The sequence below is a fragment of the Schistocerca piceifrons genome, unplaced genomic scaffold, assembly GCF_021461385.2.
Source record: "Schistocerca piceifrons isolate TAMUIC-IGC-003096 unplaced genomic scaffold, iqSchPice1.1 HiC_scaffold_117, whole genome shotgun sequence".
NCBI classification, from domain to species: domain Eukaryota; kingdom Metazoa; phylum Arthropoda; class Insecta; order Orthoptera; family Acrididae; genus Schistocerca; species Schistocerca piceifrons.
Genome location: NW_025726983.1, coordinates 15750 through 41827, shown reverse-complemented (window position 1 = coordinate 41827; position 26078 = coordinate 15750). Strand labels below are relative to the sequence as shown.

Sequence of the window (26078 nt, the reverse complement as noted above, 5' to 3'; positions counted from 1 at the left end):
CAGCGGTGGGATTCGAACCCACGCCTCCGAAGAGACTGGTGCCTGAAACCAGCGCCTTAGACCGCTCGGCCACGCTACCTACGCGCCACGGCGGTCACAGGAGCTGCGTTCTTACCCACGAGACCACACCGCAATGGCACAAAAACGAGAAGTAAAAATTGGCAGCGGTGGGATTCGAACCCACGCCTCCGAAGAGACTGGTGCCTTAAACCAGCGCCTTAGACCGCTCGGCCACGCTACCTGCGTCAGTGTTCTTCGCTTTTGTGGAAACAGTGCGCGACACAGCTCCCTGTTCTGCTGCAACTGGCTGCTCATCCATTGCACCTCAAACAACTGCCCTTTTCGAATAGAGATTAACTACACAGGCAGCTGCCCGCGCTCTGGTGCGGCGGCATTGCGTGTTGATAATGAACTGGTAGTGCCACCTGCAGCCTGCGGAACATGAGTGAAAAATGAAGAGGGCACTGTGATTTCAAACACTGAGTCACAATCGTCACTGCAGCGACAGCAAGGCAAAACTTTAAAATTTGCCGTGACCAGGATTCGAACCTGGGTTATTGCGGCCACAACGCAATGTCCTAACCACTAGACGATCACGGCCACGGAAGCACCGCCGAGAGCAGTTCTCGCGACTGCAAGTGGCGATGCACAGCAAAGCTCAGCCCACACACCACTGTGTCTCCCCACAGCTGTGTCAGACGCGGTCTCCATTACATGTATACTGGCAAGCGAACGTGTCTGCGCTGTTAGGACACTAAGCAGTGTGGTTAGCTGCATTCAACCCCCGTGGCAATGTCTTGCAGTCCTCCAGCTCTGTTGACCACAGGTAGGTGCCTCGATAAGAGGTGGATACATGTCGCATCGCTCTCGCCGTCACTTGTCACCACGAATCGTACTTAACGTAGTTTTCTGCAAGCGTCAGCGGAGCGTCAGTCGAGCTAAGTCAGGACAAGTCGCATAAGAGGAGCAACAAAATGCGCATTTCCGGTACCGGGAATCGAACCCGGGCCTCCTGGGTGAGAGCCAGGTATCCTAGCCACTAGACCACACCGGATAACGACGCCAGGGCTCCTCCTGCGAACACAGCAAGCTATACACAATCTACTTGACGACAACGGCAAAAATTAGCGTTTCCACTTTATAGAACGTCGTGCTCTGGACACATTTCGTGGAGACGAACGCCAGCAATCGTGACACCAAACTGCGCCTGTGAATCCTGTCGTTGCACCACGCACTGTGCTGCTACGACAATTTAAGAAAGAGACGCTCACGGCTTGCCGCGCTGTTTTCGTCGCGGGTAATCAGTGCTACGGCTTCCGAGACAGAAAACATTGGCAGCGGTGGGATTCGAACCCACGCCTCCGAAGAGACTGGTGCCTGAAACCAGCGCCTTAGACCGCTCGGCCACGCTACCTACGCGCCACGGCGGTCACAGGAGCTGCGTTCTTACCCACGAGACCACACCGCAATGGCACAAAAACGAGAAGTAAAAATTGGCAGCGGTGGGATTCGAACCCACGCCTCCGAAGAGACTGGTGCCTTAAACCAGCGCCTTAGACCGCTCGGCCACGCTACCTGCGTCAGTGTTCTTCGCTTTTGTGGAAACAGTGCGCGACACAGCTCCCTGTTCTGCTGCAACTGGCTGCTCATCCATTGCACCTCAAACAACTGCCCTTTTCGAATAGAGATTAACTACACAGGCAGCTGCCCGCGCTCTGGTGCGGCGGCATTGCGTGTTGATAATGAACTGGTAGTGCCACCTGCAGCCTGCGGAACATGAGAAAAATGAAGAGGGCACTGTGATTTCAAACACTGAGTCACAATCGTCACTGCAGCGACAGCAAGGCAAAACTTTAAAATTTGCCGTGACCAGGATTCGAACCTGGGTTATTGCGGCCACAACGCAATGTCCTAACCACTAGACGATCACGGCCACGGAAGCACCGCCGAGAGCAGTTCTCGCGACTGCAAGTGGCGATGCACAGCAAAGCTCAGCCCACACACCACTGTGTCTCCCCACAGCTGTGTCAGACGCGGTCTCCATTACATGTATACTGGCAAGCGAACGTGTCTGCGCTGTTAGGACACTAAGCAGTGTGGTTAGCTGCATTCAACCCCCGTGGCAATGTCTTGCAGTCCTCCAGCTCTGTTGACCACAGGTAGGTGCCTCGATAAGAGGTGGATACATGTCGCATCGCTCTCGCCGTCACTTGTCACCACGAATCGTACTTAACGTAGTTTTCTGCAAGCGTCAGCGGAGCGTCAGTCGAGCTAAGTCGGGACAAGTCGCATAAGAGGAGCAACAAAATGCGCATTTCCGGTACCGGGAATCGAACCCGGGCCTCCTGGGTGAGAGCCAGGTATCCTAGCCACTAGACCACACCGGATAACGACGCCAGGGCTCCTCCTGCGAACACAGCAAGCTATACACAATCTACTTGACGACAACGGCAAAAATTAGCGTTTCCACCTTATAGAACGTCGTGCTCTGGACACATTTCGTGGAGACGAACGCCAGCAATCGTGACACCAAACTGCGCCTGTGAATCCTGTCGTTGCACCACGCACTGTGCTGCTACGACAATTTAAGAAAGAGACGCTCACGGCTTGCCGCGCTGTTTTCGTCGCGGGTAATCAGTGCTACGGCTTCCGAGACAGAAAACATTGGCAGCGGTGGGATTCGAACCCACGCCTCCGAAGAGACTGGTGCCTGAAACCAGCGCCTTAGACCGCTCGGCCACGCTACCTACGCGCCACGGCGGTCACAGGAGCTGCGTTCTTACCCACGAGACCACACCGCAATGGCACAAAAACGAGAAGTAAAAATTGGCAGCGGTGGGATTCGAACCCACGCCTCCGAAGAGACTGGTGCCTTAAACCAGCGCCTTAGACCGCTCGGCCACGCTACCTGCGTCAGTGTTCTTCGCTTTTGTGGAAACAGTGCGCGACACAGCTCCCTGTTCTGCTGCAACTGGCTGCTCATCCATTGCACCTCAAACAACTGCCCTTTTCGAATAGAGATTAACTACACAGGCAGCTGCCCGCGCTCTGGTGCGGCGGCATTGCGTGTTGATAATGAACTGGTAGTGCCACCTGCAGCCTGCGGAACATGAGTGAAAAATGAAGAGGGCACTGTGATTTCAAACACTGAGTCACAATCGTCACTGCAGCGACAGCAAGGCAAAACTTTAAAATTTGCCGTGACCAGGATTCGAACCTGGGTTATTGCGGCCACAACGCAATGTCCTAACCACTAGACGATCACGGCCACGGAAGCACCGCCGAGAGCAGTTCTCGCGACTGCAAGTGGCGATGCACAGCAAAGCTCAGCCCACACACCACTGTGTCTCCCCACAGCTGTGTCAGACGCGGTCTCCATTACATGTATACTGGCAAGCGAACGTGTCTGCGCTGTTAGGACACTAAGCAGTGTGGTTAGCTGCATTCAACCCCCGTGGCAATGTCTTGCAGTCCTCCAGCTCTGTTGACCACAGGTAGGTGCCTCGATAAGAGGTGGATACATGTCGCATCGCTCTCGCCGTCACTTGTCACCACGAATCGTACTTAACGTAGTTTTCTGCAAGCGTCAGCGGAGCGTCAGTCGAGCTAAGTCGGGACAAGTCGCATAAGAGGAGCAACAAAATGCGCATTTCCGGTACCGGGAATCGAACCCGGGCCTCCTGGGTGAGAGCCAGGTATCCTAGCCACTAGACCACACCGGATAACGACGCCAGGGCTCCTCCTGCGAACACAGCAAGCTATACACAATCTACTTGACGACAACGGCAAAAATTAGCGTTTCCACCTTATAGAACGTCGTGCTCTGGACACATTTCGTGGAGACGAACGCCAGCAATCGTGACACCAAACTGCGCCTGTGAATCCTGTCGTTGCACCACGCACTGTGCTGCTACGACAATTTAAGAAAGAGACGCTCACGGCTTGCCGCGCTGTTTTCGTCGCGGGTAATCAGTGCTACGGCTTCCGAGACAGAAAACATTGGCAGCGGTGGGATTCGAACCCACGCCTCCGAAGAGACTGGTGCCTGAAACCAGCGCCTTAGACCGCTCGGCCACGCTACCTACGCGCCACGGCGGTCACAGGAGCTGCGTTCTTACCCACGAGACCACACCGCAATGGCACAAAAACGAGAAGTAAAAATTGGCAGCGGTGGGATTCGAACCCACGCCTCCGAAGAGACTGGTGCCTTAAACCAGCGCCTTAGACCGCTCGGCCACGCTACCTGCGTCAGTGTTCTTCGCTTTTGTGGAAACAGTGCGCGACACAGCTCCCTGTTCTGCTGCAACTGGCTGCTCATCCATTGCACCTCAAACAACTGCCCTTTTCGAATAGAGATTAACTACACAGGCAGCTGCCCGCGCTCTGGTGCGGCGGCATTGCGTGTTGATAATGAACTGGTAGTGCCACCTGCAGCCTGCGGAACATGAGTGAAAAATGAAGAGGGCACTGTGATTTCAAACACTGAGTCACAATCGTCACTGCAGCGACAGCAAGGCAAAACTTTAAAATTTGCCGTGACCAGGATTCGAACCTGGGTTATTGCGGCCACAACGCAATGTCCTAACCACTAGACGATCACGGCCACGGAAGCACCGCCGAGAGCAGTTCTCGCGACTGCAAGTGGCGATGCACAGCAAAGCTCAGCCCACACACCACTGTGTCTCCCCACAGCTGTGTCAGACGCGGTCTCCATTACATGTATACTGGCAAGCGAACGTGTCTGCGCTGTTAGGACACTAAGCAGTGTGGTTAGCTGCATTCAACCCCCGTGGCAATGTCTTGCAGTCCTCCAGCTCTGTTGACCACAGGTAGGTGCCTCGATAAGAGGTGGATACATGTCGCATCGCTCTCGCCGTCACTTGTCACCACGAATCGTACTTAACGTAGTTTTCTGCAAGCGTCAGCGGAGCGTCAGTCGAGCTAAGTCGGGACAAGTCGCATAAGAGGAGCAACAAAATGCGCATTTCCGGTACCGGGAATCGAACCCGGGCCTCCTGGGTGAGAGCCAGGTATCCTAGCCACTAGACCACACCGGATAACGACGCCAGGGCTCCTCCTGCGAACACAGCAAGCTATACACAATCTACTTGACGACAACGGCAAAAATTAGCGTTTCCACCTTATAGAACGTCGTGCTCTGGACACATTTCGTGGAGACGAACGCCAGCAATCGTGACACCAAACTGCGCCTGTGAATCCTGTCGTTGCACCACGCACTGTGCTGCTACGACAATTTAAGAAAGAGACGCTCACGGCTTGCCGCGCTGTTTTCGTCGCGGGTAATCAGTGCTACGGCTTCCGAGACAGAAAACATTGGCAGCGGTGGGATTCGAACCCACGCCTCCGAAGAGACTGGTGCCTGAAACCAGCGCCTTAGACCGCTCGGCCACGCTACCTACGCGCCACGGCGGTCACAGGAGCTGCGTTCTTACCCACGAGACCACACCGCAATGGCACAAAAACGAGAAGTAAAAATTGGCAGCGGTGGGATTCGAACCCACGCCTCCGAAGAGACTGGTGCCTTAAACCAGCGCCTTAGACCGCTCGGCCACGCTACCTGCGTCAGTGTTCTTCGCTTTTGTGGAAACAGTGCGCGACACAGCTCCCTGTTCTGCTGCAACTGGCTGCTCATCCATTGCACCTCAAACAACTGCCCTTTTCGAATAGAGATTAACTACACAGGCAGCTGCCCGCGCTCTGGTGCGGCGGCATTGCGTGTTGATAATGAACTGGTAGTGCCACCTGCAGCCTGCGGAACATGAGTGAAAAATGAAGAGGGCACTGTGATTTCAAACACTGAGTCACAATCGTCACTGCAGCGACAGCAAGGCAAAACTTTAAAATTTGCCGTGACCAGGATTCGAACCTGGGTTATTGCGGCCACAACGCAATGTCCTAACCACTAGACGATCACGGCCACGGAAGCACCGCCGAGAGCAGTTCTCGCGACTGCAAGTGGCGATGCACAGCAAAGCTCAGCCCACACACCACTGTGTCTCCCCACAGCTGTGTCAGACGCGGTCTCCATTACATGTATACTGGCAAGCGAACGTGTCTGCGCTGTTAGGACACTAAGCAGTGTGGTTAGCTGCATTCAACCCCCGTGGCAATGTCTTGCAGTCCTCCAGCTCTGTTGACCACAGGTAGGTGCCTCGATAAGAGGTGGATACATGTCGCATCGCTCTCGCCGTCACTTGTCACCACGAATCGTACTTAACGTAGTTTTCTGCAAGCGTCAGCGGAGCGTCAGTCGAGCTAAGTCGGGACAAGTCGCATAAGAGGAGCAACAAAATGCGCATTTCCGGTACCGGGAATCGAACCCGGGCCTCCTGGGTGAGAGCCAGGTATCCTAGCCACTAGACCACACCGGATAACGACGCCAGGGCTCCTCCTGCGAACACAGCAAGCTATACACAATCTACTTGACGACAACGGCAAAAATTAGCGTTTCCACCTTATAGAACGTCGTGCTCTGGACACATTTCGTGGAGACGAACGCCAGCAATCGTGACACCAAACTGCGCCTGTGAATCCTGTCGTTGCACCACGCACTGTGCTGCTACGACAATTTAAGAAAGAGACGCTCACGGCTTGCCGCGCTGTTTTCGTCGCGGGTAATCAGTGCTACGGCTTCCGAGACAGAAAACATTGGCAGCGGTGGGATTCGAACCCACGCCTCCGAAGAGACTGGTGCCTGAAACCAGCGCCTTAGACCGCTCGGCCACGCTACCTACGCGCCACGGCGGTCACAGGAGCTGCGTTCTTACCCACGAGACCACACCGCAATGGCACAAAAACGAGAAGTAAAAATTGGCAGCGGTGGGATTCGAACCCACGCCTCCGAAGAGACTGGTGCCTTAAACCAGCGCCTTAGACCGCTCGGCCACGCTACCTGCGTCAGTGTTCTTCGCTTTTGTGGAAACAGTGCGCGACACAGCTCCCTGTTCTGCTGCAACTGGCTGCTCATCCATTGCACCTCAAACAACTGCCCTTTTCGAATAGAGATTAACTACACAGGCAGCTGCCCGCGCTCTGGTGCGGCGGCATTGCGTGTTGATAATGAACTGGTAGTGCCACCTGCAGCCTGCGGAACATGAGTGAAAAATGAAGAGGGCACTGTGATTTCAAACACTGAGTCACAATCGTCACTGCAGCGACAGCAAGGCAAAACTTTAAAATTTGCCGTGACCAGGATTCGAACCTGGGTTATTGCGGCCACAACGCAATGTCCTAACCACTAGACGATCACGGCCACGGAAGCACCGCCGAGAGCAGTTCTCGCGACTGCAAGTGGCGATGCACAGCAAAGCTCAGCCCACACACCACTGTGTCTCCCCACAGCTGTGTCAGACGCGGTCTCCATTACATGTATACTGGCAAGCGAACGTGTCTGCGCTGTTAGGACACTAAGCAGTGTGGTTAGCTGCATTCAACCCCCGTGGCAATGTCTTGCAGTCCTCCAGCTCTGTTGACCACAGGTAGGTGCCTCGATAAGAGGTGGATACATGTCGCATCGCTCTCGCCGTCACTTGTCACCACGAATCGTACTTAACGTAGTTTTCTGCAAGCGTCAGCGGAGCGTCAGTCGAGCTAAGTCGGGACAAGTCGCATAAGAGGAGCAACAAAATGCGCATTTCCGGTACCGGGAATCGAACCCGGGCCTCCTGGGTGAGAGCCAGGTATCCTAGCCACTAGACCACACCGGATAACGACGCCAGGGCTCCTCCTGCGAACACAGCAAGCTATACACAATCTACTTGACGACAACGGCAAAAATTAGCGTTTCCACTTTATAGAACGTCGTGCTCTGGACACATTTCGTGGAGACGAACGCCAGCAATCGTGACACCAAACTGCGCGCCTGTGAATCCTGTCGTTGCACCACGCACTGTGCTGCTACGACAATTTAAGAAAGAGACGCTCACGGCTTGCCGCGCTGTTTTCGTCGCGGGTAATCAGTGCTACGGCTTCCGAGACAGAAAACATTGGCAGCGGTGGGATTCGAACCCACGCCTCCGAAGAGACTGGTGCCTGAAACCAGCGCCTTAGACCGCTCGGCCACGCTACCTACGCGCCACGGCGGTCACAGGAGCTGCGTTCTTACCCACGAGACCACACCGCAATGGCACAAAAACGAGAAGTAAAAATTGGCAGCGGTGGGATTCGAACCCACGCCTCCGAAGAGACTGGTGCCTTAAACCAGCGCCTTAGACCGCTCGGCCACGCTACCTGCGTCAGTGTTCTTCGCTTTTGTGGAAACAGTGCGCGACACAGCTCCCTGTTCTGCTGCAACTGGCTGCTCATCCATTGCACCTCAAACAACTGCCCTTTTCGAATAGAGATTAACTACACAGGCAGCTGCCCGCGCTCTGGTGCGGCGGCATTGCGTGTTGATAATGAACTGGTAGTGCCACCTGCAGCCTGCGGAACATGAGTGAAAAATGAAGAGGGCACTGTGATTTCAAACACTGAGTCACAATCGTCACTGCAGCGACAGCAAGGCAAAACTTTAAAATTTGCCGTGACCAGGATTCGAACCTGGGTTATTGCGGCCACAACGCAATGTCCTAACCACTAGACGATCACGGCCACGGAAGCACCGCCGAGAGCAGTTCTCGCGACTGCAAGTGGCGATGCACAGCAAAGCTCAGCCCACACACCACTGTGTCTCCCCACAGCTGTGTCAGACGCGGTCTCCATTACATGTATACTGGCAAGCGAACGTGTCTGCGCTGTTAGGACACTAAGCAGTGTGGTTAGCTGCATTCAACCCCCGTGGCAATGTCTTGCAGTCCTCCAGCTCTGTTGACCACAGGTAGGTGCCTCGATAAGAGGTGGATACATGTCGCATCGCTCTCGCCGTCACTTGTCACCACGAATCGTACTTAACGTAGTTTTCTGCAAGCGTCAGCGGAGCGTCAGTCGAGCTAAGTCGGGACAAGTCGCATAAGAGGAGCAACAAAATGCGCATTTCCGGTACCGGGAATCGAACCCGGGCCTCCTGGGTGAGAGCCAGGTATCCTAGCCACTAGACCACACCGGATAACGACGCCAGGGCTCCTCCTGCGAACACAGCAAGCTATACACAATCTACTTGACGACAACGGCAAAAATTAGCGTTTCCACTTTATAGAACGTCGTGCTCTGGACACATTTCGTGGAGACGAACGCCAGCAATCGTGACACCAAACTGCGCCTGTGAATCCTGTCGTTGCACCACGCACTGTGCTGCTACGACAATTTAAGAAAGAGACGCTCACGGCTTGCCGCGCTGTTTTCGTCGCGGGTAATCAGTGCTACGGCTTCCGAGACAGAAAACATTGGCAGCGGTGGGATTCGAACCCACGCCTCCGAAGAGACTGGTGCCTGAAACCAGCGCCTTAGACCGCTCGGCCACGCTACCTACGCGCCACGGCGGTCACAGGAGCTGCGTTCTTACCCACGAGACCACACCGCAATGGCACAAAAACGAGAAGTAAAAATTGGCAGCGGTGGGATTCGAACCCACGCCTCCGAAGAGACTGGTGCCTTAAACCAGCGCCTTAGACCGCTCGGCCACGCTACCTGCGTCAGTGTTCTTCGCTTTTGTGGAAACAGTGCGCGACACAGCTCCCTGTTCTGCTGCAACTGGCTGCTCATCCATTGCACCTCAAACAACTGCCCTTTTCGAATAGAGATTAACTACACAGGCAGCTGCCCGCGCTCTGGTGCGGCGGCATTGCGTGTTGATAATGAACTGGTAGTGCCACCTGCAGCCTGCGGAACATGAGTGAAAAATGAAGAGGGCACTGTGATTTCAAACACTGAGTCACAATCGTCACTGCAGCGACAGCAAGGCAAAACTTTAAAATTTGCCGTGACCAGGATTCGAACCTGGGTTATTGCGGCCACAACGCAATGTCCTAACCACTAGACGATCACGGCCACGGAAGCACCGCCGAGAGCAGTTCTCGCGACTGCAAGTGGCGATGCACAGCAAAGCTCAGCCCACACACCACTGTGTCTCCCCACAGCTGTGTCAGACGCGGTCTCCATTACATGTATACTGGCAAGCGAACGTGTCTGCGCTGTTAGGACACTAAGCAGTGTGGTTAGCTGCATTCAACCCCCGTGGCAATGTCTTGCAGTCCTCCAGCTCTGTTGACCACAGGTAGGTGCCTCGATAAGAGGTGGATACATGTCGCATCGCTCTCGCCGTCACTTGTCACCACGAATCGTACTTAACGTAGTTTTCTGCAAGCGTCAGCGGAGCGTCAGTCGAGCTAAGTCGGGACAAGTCGCATAAGAGGAGCAACAAAATGCGCATTTCCGGTACCGGGAATCGAACCCGGGCCTCCTGGGTGAGAGCCAGGTATCCTAGCCACTAGACCACACCGGATAACGACGCCAGGGCTCCTCCTGCGAACACAGCAAGCTATACACAATCTACTTGACGACAACGGCAAAAATTAGCGTTTCCACTTTATAGAACGTCGTGCTCTGGACACATTTCGTGGAGACGAACGCCAGCAATCGTGACACCAAACTGCGCCTGTGAATCCTGTCGTTGCACCACGCACTGTGCTGCTACGACAATTTAAGAAAGAGACGCTCACGGCTTGCCGCGCTGTTTTCGTCGCGGGTAATCAGTGCTACGGCTTCCGAGACAGAAAACATTGGCAGCGGTGGGATTCGAACCCACGCCTCCGAAGAGACTGGTGCCTGAAACCAGCGCCTTAGACCGCTCGGCCACGCTACCTACGCGCCACGGCGGTCACAGGAGCTGCGTTCTTACCCACGAGACCACACCGCAATGGCACAAAAACGAGAAGTAAAAATTGGCAGCGGTGGGATTCGAACCCACGCCTCCGAAGAGACTGGTGCCTTAAACCAGCGCCTTAGACCGCTCGGCCACGCTACCTGCGTCAGTGTTCTTCGCTTTTGTGGAAACAGTGCGCGACACAGCTCCCTGTTCTGCTGCAACTGGCTGCTCATCCATTGCACCTCAAACAACTGCCCTTTTCGAATAGAGATTAACTACACAGGCAGCTGCCCGCGCTCTGGTGCGGCGGCATTGCGTGTTGATAATGAACTGGTAGTGCCACCTGCAGCCTGCGGAACATGAGTGAAAAATGAAGAGGGCACTGTGATTTCAAACACTGAGTCACAATCGTCACTGCAGCGACAGCAAGGCAAAACTTTAAAATTTGCCGTGACCAGGATTCGAACCTGGGTTATTGCGGCCACAACGCAATGTCCTAACCACTAGACGATCACGGCCACGGAAGCACCGCCGAGAGCAGTTCTCGCGACTGCAAGTGGCGATGCACAGCAAAGCTCAGCCCACACACCACTGTGTCTCCCCACAGCTGTGTCAGACGCGGTCTCCATTACATGTATACTGGCAAGCGAACGTGTCTGCGCTGTTAGGACACTAAGCAGTGTGGTTAGCTGCATTCAACCCCCGTGGCAATGTCTTGCAGTCCTCCAGCTCTGTTGACCACAGGTAGGTGCCTCGATAAGAGGTGGATACATGTCGCATCGCTCTCGCCGTCACTTGTCACCACGAATCGTACTTAACGTAGTTTTCTGCAAGCGTCAGCGGAGCGTCAGTCGAGCTAAGTCAGGACAAGTCGCATAAGAGGAGCAACAAAATGCGCATTTCCGGTACCGGGAATCGAACCCGGGCCTCCTGGGTGAGAGCCAGGTATCCTAGCCACTAGACCACACCGGATAACGACGCCAGGGCTCCTCCTGCGAACACAGCAAGCTATACACAATCTACTTGACGACAACGGCAAAAATTAGCGTTTCCACTTTATAGAACGTCGTGCTCTGGACACATTTCGTGGAGACGAACGCCAGCAATCGTGACACCAAACTGCGCCTGTGAATCCTGTCGTTGCACCACGCACTGTGCTGCTACGACAATTTAAGAAAGAGACGCTCACGGCTTGCCGCGCTGTTTTCGTCGCGGGTAATCAGTGCTACGGCTTCCGAGACAGAAAACATTGGCAGCGGTGGGATTCGAACCCACGCCTCCGAAGAGACTGGTGCCTGAAACCAGCGCCTTAGACCGCTCGGCCACGCTACCTACGCGCCACGGCGGTCACAGGAGCTGCGTTCTTACCCACGAGACCACACCGCAATGGCACAAAAACGAGAAGTAAAAATTGGCAGCGGTGGGGATTCGAACCCACGCCTCCGAAGAGACTGGTGCCTTAAACCAGCGCCTTAGACCGCTCGGCCACGCTACCTGCGTCAGTGTTCTTCGCTTTTGTGGAAACAGTGCGCGACACAGCTCCCTGTTCTGCTGCAACTGGCTGCTCATCCATTGCACCTCAAACAACTGCCCTTTTCGAATAGAGATTAACTACACAGGCAGCTGCCCGCGCTCTGGTGCGGCGGCATTGCGTGTTGATAATGAACTGGTAGTGCCACCTGCAGCCTGCGGAACATGAGTGAAAAATGAAGAGGGCACTGTGATTTCAAACACTGAGTCACAATCGTCACTGCAGCGACAGCAAGGCAAAACTTTAAAATTTGCCGTGACCAGGATTCGAACCTGGGTTATTGCGGCCACAACGCAATGTCCTAACCACTAGACGATCACGGCCACGGAAGCACCGCCGAGAGCAGTTCTCGCGACTGCAAGTGGCGATGCACAGCAAAGCTCAGCCCACACACCACTGTGTCTCCCCACAGCTGTGTCAGACGCGGTCTCCATTACATGTATACTGGCAAGCGAACGTGTCTGCGCTGTTAGGACACTAAGCAGTGTGGTTAGCTGCATTCAACCCCCGTGGCAATGTCTTGCAGTCCTCCAGCTCTGTTGACCACAGGTAGGTGCCTCGATAAGAGGTGGATACATGTCGCATCGCTCTCGCCGTCACTTGTCACCACGAATCGTACTTAACGTAGTTTTCTGCAAGCGTCAGCGGAGCGTCAGTCGAGCTAAGTCGGGACAAGTCGCATAAGAGGAGCAACAAAATGCGCATTTCCGGTACCGGGAATCGAACCCGGGCCTCCTGGGTGAGAGCCAGGTATCCTAGCCACTAGACCACACCGGATAACGACGCCAGGGCTCCTCCTGCGAACACAGCAAGCTATACACAATCTACTTGACGACAACGGCAAAAATTAGCGTTTCCACCTTATAGAACGTCGTGCTCTGGACACATTTCGTGGAGACGAACGCCAGCAATCGTGACACCAAACTGCGCCTGTGAATCCTGTCGTTGCACCACGCACTGTGCTGCTACGACAATTTAAGAAAGAGACGCTCACGGCTTGCCGCGCTGTTTTCGTCGCGGGTAATCAGTGCTACGGCTTCCGAGACAGAAAACATTGGCAGCGGTGGGATTCGAACCCACGCCTCCGAAGAGACTGGTGCCTGAAACCAGCGCCTTAGACCGCTCGGCCACGCTACCTACGCGCCACGGCGGTCACAGGAGCTGCGTTCTTACCCACGAGACCACACCGCAATGGCACAAAAACGAGAAGTAAAAATTGGCAGCGGTGGGATTCGAACCCACGCCTCCGAAGAGACTGGTGCCTTAAACCAGCGCCTTAGACCGCTCGGCCACGCTACCTGCGTCAGTGTTCTTCGCTTTTGTGGAAACAGTGCGCGACACAGCTCCCTGTTCTGCTGCAACTGGCTGCTCATCCATTGCACCTCAAACAACTGCCCTTTTCGAATAGAGATTAACTACACAGGCAGCTGCCCGCGCTCTGGTGCGGCGGCATTGCGTGTTGATAATGAACTGGTAGTGCCACCTGCAGCCTGCGGAACATGAGTGAAAAATGAAGAGGGCACTGTGATTTCAAACACTGAGTCACAATCGTCACTGCAGCGACAGCAAGGCAAAACTTTAAAATTTGCCGTGACCAGGATTCGAACCTGGGTTATTGCGGCCACAACGCAATGTCCTAACCACTAGACGATCACGGCCACGGAAGCACCGCCGAGAGCAGTTCTCGCGACTGCAAGTGGCGATGCACAGCAAAGCTCAGCCCACACACCACTGTGTCTCCCCACAGCTGTGTCAGACGCGGTCTCCATTACATGTATACTGGCAAGCGAACGTGTCTGCGCTGTTAGGACACTAAGCAGTGTGGTTAGCTGCATTCAACCCCCGTGGCAATGTCTTGCAGTCCTCCAGCTCTGTTGACCACAGGTAGGTGCCTCGATAAGAGGTGGATACATGTCGCATCGCTCTCGCCGTCACTTGTCACCACGAATCGTACTTAACGTAGTTTTCTGCAAGCGTCAGCGGAGCGTCAGTCGAGCTAAGTCAGGACAAGTCGCATAAGAGGAGCAACAAAATGCGCATTTCCGGTACCGGGAATCGAACCCGGGCCTCCTGGGTGAGAGCCAGGTATCCTAGCCACTAGACCACACCGGATAACGACGCCAGGGCTCCTCCTGCGAACACAGCAAGCTATACACAATCTACTTGACGACAACGGCAAAAATTAGCGTTTCCACTTTATAGAACGTCGTGCTCTGGACACATTTCGTGGAGACGAACGCCAGCAATCGTGACACCAAACTGCGCCTGTGAATCCTGTCGTTGCACCACGCACTGTGCTGCTACGACAATTTAAGAAAGAGACGCTCACGGCTTGCCGCGCTGTTTTCGTCGCGGGTAATCAGTGCTACGGCTTCCGAGACAGAAAACATTGGCAGCGGTGGGATTCGAACCCACGCCTCCGAAGAGACTGGTGCCTGAAACCAGCGCCTTAGACCGCTCGGCCACGCTACCTACGCGCCACGGCGGTCACAGGAGCTGCGTTCTTACCCACGAGACCACACCGCAATGGCACAAAAACGAGAAGTAAAAATTGGCAGCGGTGGGATTCGAACCCACGCCTCCGAAGAGACTGGTGCCTTAAACCAGCGCCTTAGACCGCTCGGCCACGCTACCTGCGTCAGTGTTCTTCGCTTTTGTGGAAACAGTGCGCGACACAGCTCCCTGTTCTGCTGCAACTGGCTGCTCATCCATTGCACCTCAAACAACTGCCCTTTTCGAATAGAGATTAACTACACAGGCAGCTGCCCGCGCTCTGGTGCGGCGGCATTGCGTGTTGATAATGAACTGGTAGTGCCACCTGCAGCCTGCGGAACATGAGTGAAAAATGAAGAGGGCACTGTGATTTCAAACACTGAGTCACAATCGTCACTGCAGCGACAGCAAGGCAAAACTTTAAAATTTGCCGTGACCAGGATTCGAACCTGGGTTATTGCGGCCACAACGCAATGTCCTAACCACTAGACGATCACGGCCACGGAAGCACCGCCGAGAGCAGTTCTCGCGACTGCAAGTGGCGATGCACAGCAAAGCTCAGCCCACACACCACTGTGTCTCCCCACAGCTGTGTCAGACGCGGTCTCCATTACATGTATACTGGCAAGCGAACGTGTCTGCGCTGTTAGGACACTAAGCAGTGTGGTTAGCTGCATTCAACCCCCGTGGCAATGTCTTGCAGTCCTCCAGCTCTGTTGACCACAGGTAGGTGCCTCGATAAGAGGTGGATACATGTCGCATCGCTCTCGCCGTCACTTGTCACCACGAATCGTACTTAACGTAGTTTTCTGCAAGCGTCAGCGGAGCGTCAGTCGAGCTAAGTCGGGACAAGTCGCATAAGAGGAGCAACAAAATGCGCATTTCCGGTACCGGGAATCGAACCCGGGCCTCCTGGGTGAGAGCCAGGTATCCTAGCCACTAGACCACACCGGATAACGACGCCAGGGCTCCTCCTGCGAACACAGCAAGCTATACACAATCTACTTGACGACAACGGCAAAAATTAGCGTTTCCACCTTATAGAACGTCGTGCTCTGGACACATTTCGTGGAGACGAACGCCAGCAATCGTGACACCAAACTGCGCCTGTGAATCCTGTCGTTGCACCACGCACTGTGCTGCTACGACAATTTAAGAAAGAGACGCTCACGGCTTGCCGCGCTGTTTTCGTCGCGGGTAATCAGTGCTACGGCTTCCGAGACAGAAAACATTGGCAGCGGTGGGATTCGAACCCACGCCTCCGAAGAGACTGGTGCCTGAAACCAGCGCCTTAGACCGCTCGGCCACGCTACCTACGCGCCACGGCGGTCACAGGAGCTGCGTTCTTACCCACGAGACCACACCGCAATGGCACAAAAACGAGAAGTAAAAATTGGCAGCGGTGGGATTCGAACCCACGCCTCCGAAGAGACTGGTGCCTTAAACCAGCGCCTTAGACCGCTCGGCCACGCTACCTGCGTCAGTGTTCTTCGCTTTTGTGGAAACAGTGCGCGACACAGCTCCCTGTTCTGCTGCAACTGGCTGCTCATCCATTGCACCTCAAACAACTGCCCTTTTCGAATAGAGATTAACTACACAGGCAGCTGCCCGCGCTCTGGTGCGGCGGCATTGCGTGTTGATAATGAACTGGTAGTGCCACCTGCAGCCTGCGGAACATGAGTGAAAAATGAAGAGGGCACTGTGATTTCAAACACTGAGTCACAATCGTCACTGCAGCGACAGCAAGGCAAAACTTTAAAATTTGCCGTGACCAGGATTCGAACCTGGGTTATTGCGGCCACAACGCAATGTCCTAACCACTAGACGATCACGGCCACGGAAGCACCGCCGAGAGCAGTTCTCGCGACTGCAAGTGGCGATGCACAGCAAAGCTCAGCCCACACACCACTGTGTCCTCCCCACAGCTGTGTCAGACGCGGTCTCCATTACATGTATACTGGCAAGCGAACGTGTCTGCGCTGTTAGGACACTAAGCAGTGTGGTTAGCTGCATTCAACCCCCGTGGCAATGTCTTGCAGTCCCTCCAGCTCTGTTGACCACAGGTAGGTGCCTCGATAAGAGGTGGATACATGTCGCATCGCTCTCGCCGTCACTTGTCACCACGAATCGTACTTAACGTAGTTTTCTGCAAGCGTCAGCGGAGCGTCAGTCGAGCTAAGTCAGGACAAGTCGCATAAGAGGAGCAACAAAATGCGCATTTCCGGTACCGGGAATCGAACCCGGGCCTCCTGGGTGAGAGCCAGGTATCCTAGCCACTAGACCACACCGGATAACGACGCCAGGGCTCCTCCTGCGAACACAGCAAGCTATACACAATCTACTTGACGACAACGGCAAAAATTAGCGTTTCCACTTTATAGAACGTCGTGCTCTGGACACATTTCGTGGAGACGAACGCCAGCAATCGTGACACCAAACTGCGCCTGTGAATCCTGTCGTTGCACCACGCACTGTGCTGCTACGACAATTTAAGAAAGAGACGCTCACGGCTTGCCGCGCTGTTTTCGTCGCGGGTAATCAGTGCTACGGCTTCCGAGACAGAAAACATTGGCAGCGGTGGGATTCGAACCCACGCCTCCGAAGAGACTGGTGCCTGAAACCAGCGCCTTAGACCGCTCGGCCACGCTACCTACGCGCCACGGCGGTCACAGGAGCTGCGTTCTTACCCACGAGACCACACCGCAATGGCACAAAAACGAGAAGTAAAAATTGGCAGCGGTGGGATTCGAACCCACGCCTCCGAAGAGACTGGTGCCTTAAACCAGCGCCTTAGACCGCTCGGCCACGCTACCTGCGTCAGTGTTCTTCGCTTTTGTGGAAACAGTGCGCGACACAGCTCCTGTTCTGCTGCAACTGGCTGCTCATCCATTGCACCTCAAACAACTGCCCTTTTCGAATAGAGATTAACTACACAGGCAGCTGCCCGCGCTCTGGTGCGGCGGCATTGCGTGTTGATAATGAACTGGTAGTGCCACCTGCAGCCTGCGGAACATGAGTGAAAAATGAAGAGGGCACTGTGATTTCAAACACTGAGTCACAATCGTCACTGCAGCGACAGCAAGGCAAAACTTTAAAATTTGCCGTGACCAGGATTCGAACCTGGGTTATTGCGGCCACAACGCAATGTCCTAACCACTAGACGATCACGGCCACGGAAGCACCGCCGAGAGCAGTTCTCGCGACTGCAAGTGGCGATGCACAGCAAAGCTCAGCCCACACACCACTGTGTCTCCCCACAGCTGTGTCAGACGCGGTCTCCATTACATGTATACTGGCAAGCGAACGTGTCTGCGCTGTTAGGGACACTAAGCAGTGTGGTTAGCTGCATTCAACCCCCGTGGCAATGTCTTGCAGTCCTCCAGCTCTGTTGACCACAGGTAGGTGCCTCGATAAGAGGTGGATACATGTCGCATCGCTCTCGCCGTCACTTGTCACCACGAATCGTACTTAACGTAGTTTTCTGCAAGCGTCAGCGGAGCGTCAGTCGAGCTAAGTCAGGACAAGTCGCATAAGAGGAGCAACAAAATGCGCATTTCCGGTACCGGGAATCGAACCCGGGCCTCCTGGGTGAGAGCCAGGTATCCTAGCCACTAGACCACACCGGATAACGACGCCAGGGCTCCTCCTGCGAACACAGCAAGCTATACACAATCTACTTGACGACAACGGCAAAAATTAGCGTTTCCACTTTATAGAACGTCGTGCTCTGGACACATTTCGTGGAGACGAACGCCAGCAATCGTGACACCAAACTGCGCCTGTGAATCCTGTCGTTGCACCACGCACTGTGCTGCTACGACAATTTAAGAAAGAGACGCTCACGGCTTGCCGCGCTGTTTTCGTCGCGGGTAATCAGTGCTACGGCTTCCGAGACAGAAAACATTGGCAGCGGTGGGATTCGAACCCACGCCTCCGAAGAGACTGGTGCCTGAAACCAGCGCCTTAGACCGCTCGGCCACGCTACCTACGCGCCACGGCGGTCACAGGAGCTGCGTTCTTACCCACGAGACCACACCGCAATGGCACAAAAACGAGAAGTAAAAATTGGCAGCGGTGGGATTCGAACCCACGCCTCCGAAGAGACTGGTGCCTTAAACCAGCGCCTTAGACCGCTCGGCCACGCTACCTGCGTCAGTGTTCTTCGCTTTTGTGGAAACAGTGCGCGACACAGCTCCCTGTTCTGCTGCAACTGGCTGCTCATCCATTGCACCTCAAACAACTGCCCTTTTCGAATAGAGATTAACTACACAGGCAGCTGCCCGCGCTCTGGTGCGGCGGCATTGCGTGTTGATAATGAACTGGTAGTGCCACCTGCAGCCTGCGGAACATGAGTGAAAAATGAAGAGGGCACTGTGATTTCAAACACTGAGTCACAATCGTCACTGCAGCGACAGCAAGGCAAAACTTTAAAATTTGCCGTGACCAGGATTCGAACCTGGGTTATTGCGGCCACAACGCAATGTCCTAACCACTTAGACGATCACGGCCACGGAAGCACCGCCGAGAGCAGTTCTCGCGACTGCAAGTGGCGATGCACAGCAAAGCTCAGCCCACACACCACTGTGTCTCCCCACAGCTGTGTCAGACGCGGTCTCCATTACATGTATACTGGCAAGCGAACGTGTCTGCGCTGTTAGGACACTAAGCAGTGTGGTTAGCTGCATTCAACCCCCGTGGCAATGTCTTGCAGTCCTCCAGCTCTGTTGACCACAGGTAGGTGCCTCGATAAGAGGTGGATACATGTCGCATCGCTCTCGCCGTCACTTGTCACCACGAATCGTACTTAACGTAGTTTTCTGCAAGCGTCAGCGGAGCGTCAGTCGAGCTAAGTCGGGACAAGTCGCATAAGAGGAGCAACAAAATGCGCATTTCCGGTACCGGGAATCGAACCCCTCCTGGGTGAGAGCCAGGTATCCTAGCCACTAGACCACACCGGATAACGACGCCAGGGCTCCTCCTGCGAACACAGCAAGCTATACACAATCTACTTGACGACAACGGCAAAAATTAGCGTTTCCACCTTATAGAACGTCGTGCTCTGGACACATTTCGTGGAGACGAACGCCAGCAATCGTGACACCAAACTGCGCCTGTGAATCCTGTCGTTGCACCACGCACTGTGCTGCTACGACAATTTAAGAAAGAGACGCTCACGGCTTGCCGCGCTGTTTTCGTCGCGGGTAATCAGTGCTACGGCTTCCGAGACAGAAAACATTGGCAGCGGTGGGATTCGAACCCACGCCTCCGAAGAGACTGGTGCCTGAAACCAGCGCCTTAGACCGCTCGGCCACGCTACCTACGCGCCACGGCGGTCACAGGAGCTGCGTTCTTACCCACGAGACCACACCGCAATGGCACAAAAACGAGAAGTAAAAATTGGCAGCGGTGGGATTCGAACCCACGCCTCCGAAGAGACTGGTGCCTTAAACCAGCGCCTTAGACCGCTCGGCCACGCTACCTGCGTCAGTGTTCTTCGCTTTTGTGGAAACAGTGCGCGACACAGCTCCCTGTTCTGCTGCAACTGGCTGCTCATCCATTGCACCTCAAACAACTGCCCTTTTCGAATAGAGATTAACTACACAGGCAGCTGCCCGCGCTCTGGTGCGGCGGCATTGCGTGTTGATAATGAACTGGTAGTGCCACCTGCAGCCTGCGGAACATGAGTGAAAAATGAAGAGGGCACTGTGATTTCAAACACTGAGTCACAATCGTCACTGCAGCGACAGCAAGGCAAAACTTTAAAATTTGCCGTGACCAGGATTCGAACCTGGGTTATTGCGGCCACAACGCAATGTCCTAACCACTAGACGATCACGGCCACGGAAGCACCGCCGAGAGCAGTTCTCGCGACTGCAAGTGGCGATGCACAGCAAAGCTCAGCCCACACACCACTGTGTCTCCCCACAGCTGTGTCAGACGCGGTCTCCATTACATGTATACTGGCAAGCGAACGTGTCTGCGCTGTTAGGACACTAAGCAGTGTGGTTAGCTGCATTCAACCCCCGTGGCAATGTCTTGCAGTCCTCCAGCTCTGTTGACCACAGGTAGGTGCCTCGATAAGAGGTGGATACATGTCGCATCGCTCTCGCCGTCACTTGTCACCACGAATCGTACTTAACGTAGTTTTCTGCAAGCGTCAGCGGAGCGTCAGTCGAGCTAAGTCGGGACAAGTCGCATAAGAGGAGCAACAAAATGCGCATTTCCGGTACCGGGAATCGAACCCGGGCCTCCTGGGTGAGAGCCAGGTATCCTAGCCACTAGACCACACCGGATAACGACGCCAGGGCTCCTCCTGCGAACACAGCAAGCTATACACAATCTACTTGACGACAACGGCAAAAATTAGCGTTTCCACCTTATAGAACGTCGTGCTCTGGACACATTTCGTGGAGACGAACGCCAGCAATCGTGACACCAAACTGCGCCTGTGAATCCTGTCGTTGCACCACGCACTGTGCTGCTACGACAATTTAAGAAAGAGACGCTCACGGCTTGCCGCGCTGTTTTCGTCGCGGGTAATCAGTGCTACGGCTTCCGAGACAGAAAACATTGGCAGCGGTGGGATTCGAACCCACGCCTCCGAAGAGACTGGTGCCTGAAACCAGCGCCTTAGACCGCTCGGCCACGCTACCTACGCGCCAGGGCGGTCACAGGAGCTGCGTTCTTACCCACGAGACCACACCGCAATGGCACAAAAACGAGAAGTAAAAATTGGCAGCGGTGGGATTCGAACCCACGCCTCCGAAGAGACTGGTGCCTTAAACCAGCGCCTTAGACCGCTCGGCCACGCTACCTGCGTCAGTGTTCTTCGCTTTTGTGGAAACAGTGCGCGACACAGCTCCCTGTTCTGCTGCAACTGGCTGCTCATCCATTGCACCTCAAACAACTGCCCTTTTCGAATAGAGATTAACTACACAGGCAGCTGCCCGCGCTCTGGTGCGGCGGCATTGCGTGTTGATAATGAACTGGTAGTGCCACCTGCAGCCTGCGGAACATGAGTGAAAAATGAAGAGGGCACTGTGATTTCAAACACTGAGTCACAATCGTCACTGCAGCGACAGCAAGGCAAAACTTTAAAATTTGCCGTGACCAGGATTCGAACCTGGGTTATTGCGGCCACAACGCAATGTCCTAACCACTAGACGATCACGGCCACGGAAGCACCGCCGAGAGCAGTTCTCGCGACTGCAAGTGGCGATGCACAGCAAAGCTCAGCCCACACACCACTGTGTCTCCCCACAGCTGTGTCAGACGCGGTCTCCATTACATGTATACTGGCAAGCGAACGTGTCTGCGCTGTTAGGACACTAAGCAGTGTGGTTAGCTGCATTCAACCCCCGTGGCAATGTCTTGCAGTCCTCCAGCTCTGTTGACCACAGGTAGGTGCCTCGATAAGAGGTGGATACATGTCGCATCGCTCTCGCCGTCACTTGTCACCACGAATCGTACTTAACGTAGTTTTCTGCAAGCGTCAGCGGAGCGTCAGTCGAGCTAAGTCGGGACAAGTCGCATAAGAGGAGCAACAAAATGCGCATTTCCGGTACCGGGAATCGAACCCGGGCCTCCTGGGTGAGAGCCAGGTATCCTAGCCACTAGACCACACCGGATAACGACGCCAGGGCTCCTCCTGCGAACACAGCAAGCTATACACAATCTACTTGACGACAACGGCAAAAATTAGCGTTTCCACCTTATAGAACGTCGTGCTCTGGACACATTTCGTGGAGACGAACGCCAGCAATCGTGACACCAAACTGCGCCTGTGAATCCTGTCGTTGCACCACGCACTGTGCTGCTACGACAATTTAAGAAAGAGACGCTCACGGCTTGCCGCGCTGTTTTCGTCGCGGGTAATCAGTGCTACGGCTTCCGAGACAGAAAACATTGGCAGCGGTGGGATTCGAACCCACGCCTCCGAAGAGACTGGTGCCTGAAACCAGCGCCTTAGACCGCTCGGCCACGCTACCTACGCGCCACGGCGGTCACAGGAGCTGCGTTCTTACCCACGAGACCACACCGCAATGGCACAAAAACGAGAAGTAAAAATTGGCAGCGGTGGGATTCGAACCCACGCCTCCGAAGAGACTGGTGCCTTAAACCAGCGCCTTAGACCGCTCGGCCACGCTACCTGCGTCAGTGTTCTTCGCTTTTGTGGAAACAGTGCGCGACACAGCTCCCTGTTCTGCTGCAACTGGCTGCTCATCCATTGCACCTCAAACAACTGCCCTTTTCGAATAGAGATTAACTACACAGGCAGCTGCCCGCGCTCTGGTGCGGCGGCATTGCGTGTTGATAATGAACTGGTAGTGCCACCTGCAGCCTGCGGAACATGAGTGAAAAATGAAGAGGGCACTGTGATTTCAAACACTGAGTCACAATCGTCACTGCAGCGACAGCAAGGCAAAACTTTAAAATTTGCCGTGACCAGGATTCGAACCTGGGTTATTGCGGCCACAACGCAATGTCCTAACCACTAGACGATCACGGCCACGGAAGCACCGCCGAGAGCAGTTCTCGCGACTGCAAGTGGCGATGCACAGCAAAGCTCAGCCCACACACCACTGTGTCTCCCCACAGCTGTGTCAGACGCGGTCTCCATTACATGTATACTGGCAAGCGAACGTGTCTGCGCTGTTAGGACACTAAGCAGTGTGGTTAGCTGCATTCAACCCCCGTGGCAATGTCTTGCAGTCCTCCAGCTCTGTTGACCACAGGTAGGTGCCTCGATAAGAGGTGGATACATGTCGCATCGCTCTCGCCGTCACTTGTCACCACGAATCGTACTTAACGTAGTTTTCTGCAAGCGTCAGCGGAGCGTCAGTCGAGCTAAGTCGGGACAAGTCGCATAAGAGGAGCAACAAAATGCGCATTTCCGGTACCGGGAATCGAACCCGGGCCTCCTGGGTGAGAGCCAGGTATCCTAGCCACTAGACCACACCGGATAACGACGCCAGGGCTCCTCCTGCGAACACAGCAAGCTATACACAATCTACTTGACGACAACGGCAAAAATTAGCGTTTCCACTTTATAGAACGTCGTGCTCTGGACACATTTCGTGGAGACGAACGCCAGCAATCGTGACACCAAACTGCGCCTGTGAATCCTGTCGTTGCACCACGCACTGTGCTGCTACGACAATTTAAGAAAGAGACGCTCACGGCTTGCCGCGCTGTTTTCGTCGCGGGTAATCAGTGCTACGGCTTCCGAGACAGAAAACATTGGCAGCGGTGGGATTCGAACCCACGCCTCCGAAGAGACTGGTGCCTGAAACCAGCGCCTTAGACCGCTCGGCCACGCTACCTACGCGCCACGGCGGTCACAGGAGCTGCGTTCTTACCCACGAGACCACACCGCAATGGCACAAAAACGAGAAGTAAAAATTGGCAGCGGTGGGATTCGAACCCACGCCTCCGAAGAGACTGGTGCCTTAAACCAGCGCCTTAGACCGCTCGGCCACGCTACCTGCGTCAGTGTTCTTCGCTTTTGTGGAAACAGTGCGCGACACAGCTCCCTGTTCTGCTGCAACTGGCTGCTCATCCATTGCACCTCAAACAACTGCCCTTTTCGAATAGAGATTAACTACACAGGCAGCTGCCCGCGCTCTGGTGCGGCGGCATTGCGTGTTGATAATGAACTGGTAGTGCCACCTGCAGCCTGCGGAACATGAGTGAAAAATGAAGAGGGCACTGTGATTTCAAACACTGAGTCACAATCGTCACTGCAGCGACAGCAAGGCAAAACTTTAAAATTTGCCGTGACCAGGATTCGAACCTGGGTTATTGCGGCCACAACGCAATGTCCTAACCACTAGACGATCACGGCCACGGAAGCACCGCCGAGAGCAGTTCTCGCGACTGCAAGTGGCGATGCACAGCAAAGCTCAGCCCACACACCACTGTGTCTCCCCACAGCTGTGTCAGACGCGGTCTCCATTACATGTATACTGGCAAGCGAACGTGTCTGCGCTGTTAGGACACTAAGCAGTGTGGTTAGCTGCATTCAACCCCCGTGGCAATGTCTTGCAGTCCTCCAGCTCTGTTGACCACAGGTAGGTGCCTCGATAAGAGGTGGATACATGTCGCATCGCTCTCGCCGTCACTTGTCACCACGAATCGTACTTAACGTAGTTTTCTGCAAGCGTCAGCGGAGCGTCAGTCGAGCTAAGTCGGGACAAGTCGCATAAGAGGAGCAACAAAATGCGCATTTCCGGTACCGGGAATCGAACCCGGGCCTCCTGGGTGAGAGCCAGGTATCCTAGCCACTAGACCACACCGGATAACGACGCCAGGGCTCCTCCTGCGAACACAGCAAGCTATACACAATCTACTTGACGACAACGGCAAAAATTAGCGTTTCCACCTTATAGAACGTCGTGCTCTGGACACATTTCGTGGAGACGAACGCCAGCAATCGTGACACCAAACTGCGCCTGTGAATCCTGTCGTTGCACCACGCACTGTGCTGCTACGACAATTTAAGAAAGAGACGCTCACGGCTTGCCGCGCTGTTTTCGTCGCGGGTAATCAGTGCTACGGCTTCCGAGACAGAAAACATTGGCAGCGGTGGGATTCGAACCCACGCCTCCGAAGAGACTGGTGCCTGAAACCAGCGCCTTAGACCGCTCGGCCACGCTACCTACGCGCCACGGCGGTCACAGGAGCTGCGTTCTTACCCACGAGACCACACCGCAATGGCACAAAAACGAGAAGTAAAAATTGGCAGCGGTGGGATTCGAACCCACGCCTCCGAAGAGACTGGTGCCTTAAACCAGCGCCTTAGACCGCTCGGCCACGCTACCTGCGTCAGTGTTCTTCGCTTTTGTGGAAACAGTGCGCGACACAGCTCCCTGTTCTGCTGCAACTGGCTGCTCATCCATTGCACCTCAAACAACTGCCCTTTTCGAATAGAGATTAACTACACAGGCAGCTGCCCGCGCTCTGGTGCGGCGGCATTGCGTGTTGATAATGAACTGGTAGTGCCACCTGCAGCCTGCGGAACATGAGTGAAAAATGAAGAGGGCACTGTGATTTCAAACACTGAGTCACAATCGTCACTGCAGCGACAGCAAGGCAAAACTTTAAAATTTGCCGTGACCAGGATTCGAACCTGGGTTATTGCGGCCACAACGCAATGTCCTAACCACTAGACGATCACGGCCACGGAAGCACCGCCGAGAGCAGTTCTCGCGACTGCAAGTGGCGATGCACAGCAAAGCTCAGCCCACACACCACTGTGTCTCCCCACAGCTGTGTCAGACGCGGTCTCCATTA

General features: G+C 54.7%; 77 non-coding genes across 77 annotated transcripts; all 77 read right to left on the bottom strand.

Moving 5' to 3' along the window:
• Nucleotides 1-159: 159 nt before the first annotated feature.
• Trnal-aag lies at nucleotides 160-241 on the bottom strand. The gene has a single exon. It is a non-coding gene; the product is annotated as a tRNA-Leu (tRNA).
• Nucleotides 242-528: 287 nt separating this feature from the next.
• Nucleotides 529-600, bottom strand: Trnah-gug. Its single transcript has one exon. It is a non-coding gene; the product is annotated as a tRNA-His (tRNA).
• A 382-nt stretch (nucleotides 601-982) lies between these two features.
• Trnae-cuc lies at nucleotides 983-1054 on the bottom strand. Its single transcript has one exon. It is a non-coding gene; the product is annotated as a tRNA-Glu (tRNA).
• A 278-nt stretch (nucleotides 1055-1332) lies between these two features.
• On the bottom strand, nucleotides 1333-1414 carry Trnal-cag. Its single transcript has one exon. It is a non-coding gene; the product is annotated as a tRNA-Leu (tRNA).
• Nucleotides 1415-1494: 80 nt separating this feature from the next.
• Trnal-aag lies at nucleotides 1495-1576 on the bottom strand. Its single transcript has one exon. It is a non-coding gene; the product is annotated as a tRNA-Leu (tRNA).
• Nucleotides 1577-1861: 285 nt separating this feature from the next.
• Nucleotides 1862-1933, bottom strand: Trnah-gug. Its single transcript has one exon. It is a non-coding gene; the product is annotated as a tRNA-His (tRNA).
• A 382-nt stretch (nucleotides 1934-2315) lies between these two features.
• Trnae-cuc lies at nucleotides 2316-2387 on the bottom strand. The gene has a single exon. It is a non-coding gene; the product is annotated as a tRNA-Glu (tRNA).
• A 278-nt stretch (nucleotides 2388-2665) lies between these two features.
• Trnal-cag lies at nucleotides 2666-2747 on the bottom strand. Its single transcript has one exon. It is a non-coding gene; the product is annotated as a tRNA-Leu (tRNA).
• An 80-nt stretch (nucleotides 2748-2827) lies between these two features.
• Nucleotides 2828-2909, bottom strand: Trnal-aag. The gene has a single exon. It is a non-coding gene; the product is annotated as a tRNA-Leu (tRNA).
• Nucleotides 2910-3196: 287 nt separating this feature from the next.
• Trnah-gug lies at nucleotides 3197-3268 on the bottom strand. Its single transcript has one exon. It is a non-coding gene; the product is annotated as a tRNA-His (tRNA).
• Nucleotides 3269-3650: 382 nt separating this feature from the next.
• Trnae-cuc lies at nucleotides 3651-3722 on the bottom strand. Its single transcript has one exon. It is a non-coding gene; the product is annotated as a tRNA-Glu (tRNA).
• A 278-nt stretch (nucleotides 3723-4000) lies between these two features.
• Trnal-cag lies at nucleotides 4001-4082 on the bottom strand. The gene has a single exon. It is a non-coding gene; the product is annotated as a tRNA-Leu (tRNA).
• An 80-nt stretch (nucleotides 4083-4162) lies between these two features.
• Trnal-aag lies at nucleotides 4163-4244 on the bottom strand. Its single transcript has one exon. It is a non-coding gene; the product is annotated as a tRNA-Leu (tRNA).
• A 287-nt stretch (nucleotides 4245-4531) lies between these two features.
• On the bottom strand, nucleotides 4532-4603 carry Trnah-gug. The gene has a single exon. It is a non-coding gene; the product is annotated as a tRNA-His (tRNA).
• A 382-nt stretch (nucleotides 4604-4985) lies between these two features.
• On the bottom strand, nucleotides 4986-5057 carry Trnae-cuc. Its single transcript has one exon. It is a non-coding gene; the product is annotated as a tRNA-Glu (tRNA).
• A 278-nt stretch (nucleotides 5058-5335) lies between these two features.
• On the bottom strand, nucleotides 5336-5417 carry Trnal-cag. Its single transcript has one exon. It is a non-coding gene; the product is annotated as a tRNA-Leu (tRNA).
• Nucleotides 5418-5497: 80 nt separating this feature from the next.
• On the bottom strand, nucleotides 5498-5579 carry Trnal-aag. The gene has a single exon. It is a non-coding gene; the product is annotated as a tRNA-Leu (tRNA).
• Nucleotides 5580-5866: 287 nt separating this feature from the next.
• On the bottom strand, nucleotides 5867-5938 carry Trnah-gug. Its single transcript has one exon. It is a non-coding gene; the product is annotated as a tRNA-His (tRNA).
• Nucleotides 5939-6320: 382 nt separating this feature from the next.
• On the bottom strand, nucleotides 6321-6392 carry Trnae-cuc. The gene has a single exon. It is a non-coding gene; the product is annotated as a tRNA-Glu (tRNA).
• Nucleotides 6393-6670: 278 nt separating this feature from the next.
• Trnal-cag lies at nucleotides 6671-6752 on the bottom strand. Its single transcript has one exon. It is a non-coding gene; the product is annotated as a tRNA-Leu (tRNA).
• Nucleotides 6753-6832: 80 nt separating this feature from the next.
• On the bottom strand, nucleotides 6833-6914 carry Trnal-aag. The gene has a single exon. It is a non-coding gene; the product is annotated as a tRNA-Leu (tRNA).
• Nucleotides 6915-7201: 287 nt separating this feature from the next.
• On the bottom strand, nucleotides 7202-7273 carry Trnah-gug. The gene has a single exon. It is a non-coding gene; the product is annotated as a tRNA-His (tRNA).
• Nucleotides 7274-7655: 382 nt separating this feature from the next.
• Nucleotides 7656-7727, bottom strand: Trnae-cuc. The gene has a single exon. It is a non-coding gene; the product is annotated as a tRNA-Glu (tRNA).
• Nucleotides 7728-8007: 280 nt separating this feature from the next.
• On the bottom strand, nucleotides 8008-8089 carry Trnal-cag. The gene has a single exon. It is a non-coding gene; the product is annotated as a tRNA-Leu (tRNA).
• Nucleotides 8090-8169: 80 nt separating this feature from the next.
• Trnal-aag lies at nucleotides 8170-8251 on the bottom strand. Its single transcript has one exon. It is a non-coding gene; the product is annotated as a tRNA-Leu (tRNA).
• A 287-nt stretch (nucleotides 8252-8538) lies between these two features.
• Trnah-gug lies at nucleotides 8539-8610 on the bottom strand. Its single transcript has one exon. It is a non-coding gene; the product is annotated as a tRNA-His (tRNA).
• A 382-nt stretch (nucleotides 8611-8992) lies between these two features.
• On the bottom strand, nucleotides 8993-9064 carry Trnae-cuc. The gene has a single exon. It is a non-coding gene; the product is annotated as a tRNA-Glu (tRNA).
• Nucleotides 9065-9342: 278 nt separating this feature from the next.
• On the bottom strand, nucleotides 9343-9424 carry Trnal-cag. Its single transcript has one exon. It is a non-coding gene; the product is annotated as a tRNA-Leu (tRNA).
• An 80-nt stretch (nucleotides 9425-9504) lies between these two features.
• On the bottom strand, nucleotides 9505-9586 carry Trnal-aag. Its single transcript has one exon. It is a non-coding gene; the product is annotated as a tRNA-Leu (tRNA).
• A 287-nt stretch (nucleotides 9587-9873) lies between these two features.
• On the bottom strand, nucleotides 9874-9945 carry Trnah-gug. Its single transcript has one exon. It is a non-coding gene; the product is annotated as a tRNA-His (tRNA).
• Nucleotides 9946-10327: 382 nt separating this feature from the next.
• Nucleotides 10328-10399, bottom strand: Trnae-cuc. Its single transcript has one exon. It is a non-coding gene; the product is annotated as a tRNA-Glu (tRNA).
• Nucleotides 10400-10677: 278 nt separating this feature from the next.
• Trnal-cag lies at nucleotides 10678-10759 on the bottom strand. The gene has a single exon. It is a non-coding gene; the product is annotated as a tRNA-Leu (tRNA).
• An 80-nt stretch (nucleotides 10760-10839) lies between these two features.
• Nucleotides 10840-10921, bottom strand: Trnal-aag. The gene has a single exon. It is a non-coding gene; the product is annotated as a tRNA-Leu (tRNA).
• Nucleotides 10922-11208: 287 nt separating this feature from the next.
• Trnah-gug lies at nucleotides 11209-11280 on the bottom strand. Its single transcript has one exon. It is a non-coding gene; the product is annotated as a tRNA-His (tRNA).
• Nucleotides 11281-11662: 382 nt separating this feature from the next.
• Nucleotides 11663-11734, bottom strand: Trnae-cuc. The gene has a single exon. It is a non-coding gene; the product is annotated as a tRNA-Glu (tRNA).
• A 278-nt stretch (nucleotides 11735-12012) lies between these two features.
• On the bottom strand, nucleotides 12013-12094 carry Trnal-cag. The gene has a single exon. It is a non-coding gene; the product is annotated as a tRNA-Leu (tRNA).
• Nucleotides 12095-12174: 80 nt separating this feature from the next.
• Trnal-aag lies at nucleotides 12175-12257 on the bottom strand. Its single transcript has one exon. It is a non-coding gene; the product is annotated as a tRNA-Leu (tRNA).
• A 287-nt stretch (nucleotides 12258-12544) lies between these two features.
• Trnah-gug lies at nucleotides 12545-12616 on the bottom strand. The gene has a single exon. It is a non-coding gene; the product is annotated as a tRNA-His (tRNA).
• A 382-nt stretch (nucleotides 12617-12998) lies between these two features.
• On the bottom strand, nucleotides 12999-13070 carry Trnae-cuc. Its single transcript has one exon. It is a non-coding gene; the product is annotated as a tRNA-Glu (tRNA).
• Nucleotides 13071-13348: 278 nt separating this feature from the next.
• Nucleotides 13349-13430, bottom strand: Trnal-cag. Its single transcript has one exon. It is a non-coding gene; the product is annotated as a tRNA-Leu (tRNA).
• Nucleotides 13431-13510: 80 nt separating this feature from the next.
• Nucleotides 13511-13592, bottom strand: Trnal-aag. The gene has a single exon. It is a non-coding gene; the product is annotated as a tRNA-Leu (tRNA).
• Nucleotides 13593-13879: 287 nt separating this feature from the next.
• On the bottom strand, nucleotides 13880-13951 carry Trnah-gug. The gene has a single exon. It is a non-coding gene; the product is annotated as a tRNA-His (tRNA).
• A 382-nt stretch (nucleotides 13952-14333) lies between these two features.
• On the bottom strand, nucleotides 14334-14405 carry Trnae-cuc. The gene has a single exon. It is a non-coding gene; the product is annotated as a tRNA-Glu (tRNA).
• Nucleotides 14406-14683: 278 nt separating this feature from the next.
• Trnal-cag lies at nucleotides 14684-14765 on the bottom strand. Its single transcript has one exon. It is a non-coding gene; the product is annotated as a tRNA-Leu (tRNA).
• Nucleotides 14766-14845: 80 nt separating this feature from the next.
• On the bottom strand, nucleotides 14846-14927 carry Trnal-aag. Its single transcript has one exon. It is a non-coding gene; the product is annotated as a tRNA-Leu (tRNA).
• A 287-nt stretch (nucleotides 14928-15214) lies between these two features.
• On the bottom strand, nucleotides 15215-15286 carry Trnah-gug. Its single transcript has one exon. It is a non-coding gene; the product is annotated as a tRNA-His (tRNA).
• A 382-nt stretch (nucleotides 15287-15668) lies between these two features.
• Trnae-cuc lies at nucleotides 15669-15740 on the bottom strand. Its single transcript has one exon. It is a non-coding gene; the product is annotated as a tRNA-Glu (tRNA).
• A 278-nt stretch (nucleotides 15741-16018) lies between these two features.
• Nucleotides 16019-16100, bottom strand: Trnal-cag. The gene has a single exon. It is a non-coding gene; the product is annotated as a tRNA-Leu (tRNA).
• Nucleotides 16101-16180: 80 nt separating this feature from the next.
• On the bottom strand, nucleotides 16181-16262 carry Trnal-aag. The gene has a single exon. It is a non-coding gene; the product is annotated as a tRNA-Leu (tRNA).
• Nucleotides 16263-16549: 287 nt separating this feature from the next.
• Trnah-gug lies at nucleotides 16550-16621 on the bottom strand. Its single transcript has one exon. It is a non-coding gene; the product is annotated as a tRNA-His (tRNA).
• Nucleotides 16622-17005: 384 nt separating this feature from the next.
• Nucleotides 17006-17077, bottom strand: Trnae-cuc. Its single transcript has one exon. It is a non-coding gene; the product is annotated as a tRNA-Glu (tRNA).
• Nucleotides 17078-17355: 278 nt separating this feature from the next.
• On the bottom strand, nucleotides 17356-17437 carry Trnal-cag. Its single transcript has one exon. It is a non-coding gene; the product is annotated as a tRNA-Leu (tRNA).
• Nucleotides 17438-17517: 80 nt separating this feature from the next.
• Trnal-aag lies at nucleotides 17518-17599 on the bottom strand. Its single transcript has one exon. It is a non-coding gene; the product is annotated as a tRNA-Leu (tRNA).
• Nucleotides 17600-17885: 286 nt separating this feature from the next.
• On the bottom strand, nucleotides 17886-17957 carry Trnah-gug. Its single transcript has one exon. It is a non-coding gene; the product is annotated as a tRNA-His (tRNA).
• Nucleotides 17958-18340: 383 nt separating this feature from the next.
• Trnae-cuc lies at nucleotides 18341-18412 on the bottom strand. The gene has a single exon. It is a non-coding gene; the product is annotated as a tRNA-Glu (tRNA).
• Nucleotides 18413-18690: 278 nt separating this feature from the next.
• On the bottom strand, nucleotides 18691-18772 carry Trnal-cag. Its single transcript has one exon. It is a non-coding gene; the product is annotated as a tRNA-Leu (tRNA).
• Nucleotides 18773-18852: 80 nt separating this feature from the next.
• Nucleotides 18853-18934, bottom strand: Trnal-aag. The gene has a single exon. It is a non-coding gene; the product is annotated as a tRNA-Leu (tRNA).
• Nucleotides 18935-19221: 287 nt separating this feature from the next.
• Nucleotides 19222-19294, bottom strand: Trnah-gug. The gene has a single exon. It is a non-coding gene; the product is annotated as a tRNA-His (tRNA).
• Nucleotides 19295-20022: 728 nt separating this feature from the next.
• On the bottom strand, nucleotides 20023-20104 carry Trnal-cag. Its single transcript has one exon. It is a non-coding gene; the product is annotated as a tRNA-Leu (tRNA).
• An 80-nt stretch (nucleotides 20105-20184) lies between these two features.
• Nucleotides 20185-20266, bottom strand: Trnal-aag. Its single transcript has one exon. It is a non-coding gene; the product is annotated as a tRNA-Leu (tRNA).
• A 287-nt stretch (nucleotides 20267-20553) lies between these two features.
• Trnah-gug lies at nucleotides 20554-20625 on the bottom strand. The gene has a single exon. It is a non-coding gene; the product is annotated as a tRNA-His (tRNA).
• Nucleotides 20626-21007: 382 nt separating this feature from the next.
• Nucleotides 21008-21079, bottom strand: Trnae-cuc. Its single transcript has one exon. It is a non-coding gene; the product is annotated as a tRNA-Glu (tRNA).
• A 278-nt stretch (nucleotides 21080-21357) lies between these two features.
• On the bottom strand, nucleotides 21358-21439 carry Trnal-cag. Its single transcript has one exon. It is a non-coding gene; the product is annotated as a tRNA-Leu (tRNA).
• Nucleotides 21440-21519: 80 nt separating this feature from the next.
• Trnal-aag lies at nucleotides 21520-21601 on the bottom strand. Its single transcript has one exon. It is a non-coding gene; the product is annotated as a tRNA-Leu (tRNA).
• Nucleotides 21602-21888: 287 nt separating this feature from the next.
• Nucleotides 21889-21960, bottom strand: Trnah-gug. Its single transcript has one exon. It is a non-coding gene; the product is annotated as a tRNA-His (tRNA).
• Nucleotides 21961-22342: 382 nt separating this feature from the next.
• Trnae-cuc lies at nucleotides 22343-22414 on the bottom strand. The gene has a single exon. It is a non-coding gene; the product is annotated as a tRNA-Glu (tRNA).
• Nucleotides 22415-22692: 278 nt separating this feature from the next.
• On the bottom strand, nucleotides 22693-22774 carry Trnal-cag. The gene has a single exon. It is a non-coding gene; the product is annotated as a tRNA-Leu (tRNA).
• Nucleotides 22775-22854: 80 nt separating this feature from the next.
• Nucleotides 22855-22936, bottom strand: Trnal-aag. Its single transcript has one exon. It is a non-coding gene; the product is annotated as a tRNA-Leu (tRNA).
• Nucleotides 22937-23223: 287 nt separating this feature from the next.
• Nucleotides 23224-23295, bottom strand: Trnah-gug. The gene has a single exon. It is a non-coding gene; the product is annotated as a tRNA-His (tRNA).
• A 382-nt stretch (nucleotides 23296-23677) lies between these two features.
• Trnae-cuc lies at nucleotides 23678-23749 on the bottom strand. The gene has a single exon. It is a non-coding gene; the product is annotated as a tRNA-Glu (tRNA).
• Nucleotides 23750-24027: 278 nt separating this feature from the next.
• On the bottom strand, nucleotides 24028-24109 carry Trnal-cag. The gene has a single exon. It is a non-coding gene; the product is annotated as a tRNA-Leu (tRNA).
• An 80-nt stretch (nucleotides 24110-24189) lies between these two features.
• Nucleotides 24190-24271, bottom strand: Trnal-aag. Its single transcript has one exon. It is a non-coding gene; the product is annotated as a tRNA-Leu (tRNA).
• A 287-nt stretch (nucleotides 24272-24558) lies between these two features.
• On the bottom strand, nucleotides 24559-24630 carry Trnah-gug. The gene has a single exon. It is a non-coding gene; the product is annotated as a tRNA-His (tRNA).
• A 382-nt stretch (nucleotides 24631-25012) lies between these two features.
• Nucleotides 25013-25084, bottom strand: Trnae-cuc. The gene has a single exon. It is a non-coding gene; the product is annotated as a tRNA-Glu (tRNA).
• Nucleotides 25085-25362: 278 nt separating this feature from the next.
• Trnal-cag lies at nucleotides 25363-25444 on the bottom strand. Its single transcript has one exon. It is a non-coding gene; the product is annotated as a tRNA-Leu (tRNA).
• An 80-nt stretch (nucleotides 25445-25524) lies between these two features.
• On the bottom strand, nucleotides 25525-25606 carry Trnal-aag. The gene has a single exon. It is a non-coding gene; the product is annotated as a tRNA-Leu (tRNA).
• A 287-nt stretch (nucleotides 25607-25893) lies between these two features.
• Nucleotides 25894-25965, bottom strand: Trnah-gug. The gene has a single exon. It is a non-coding gene; the product is annotated as a tRNA-His (tRNA).
• Between the last annotated feature and the right edge of the window lie 113 nt (nucleotides 25966-26078).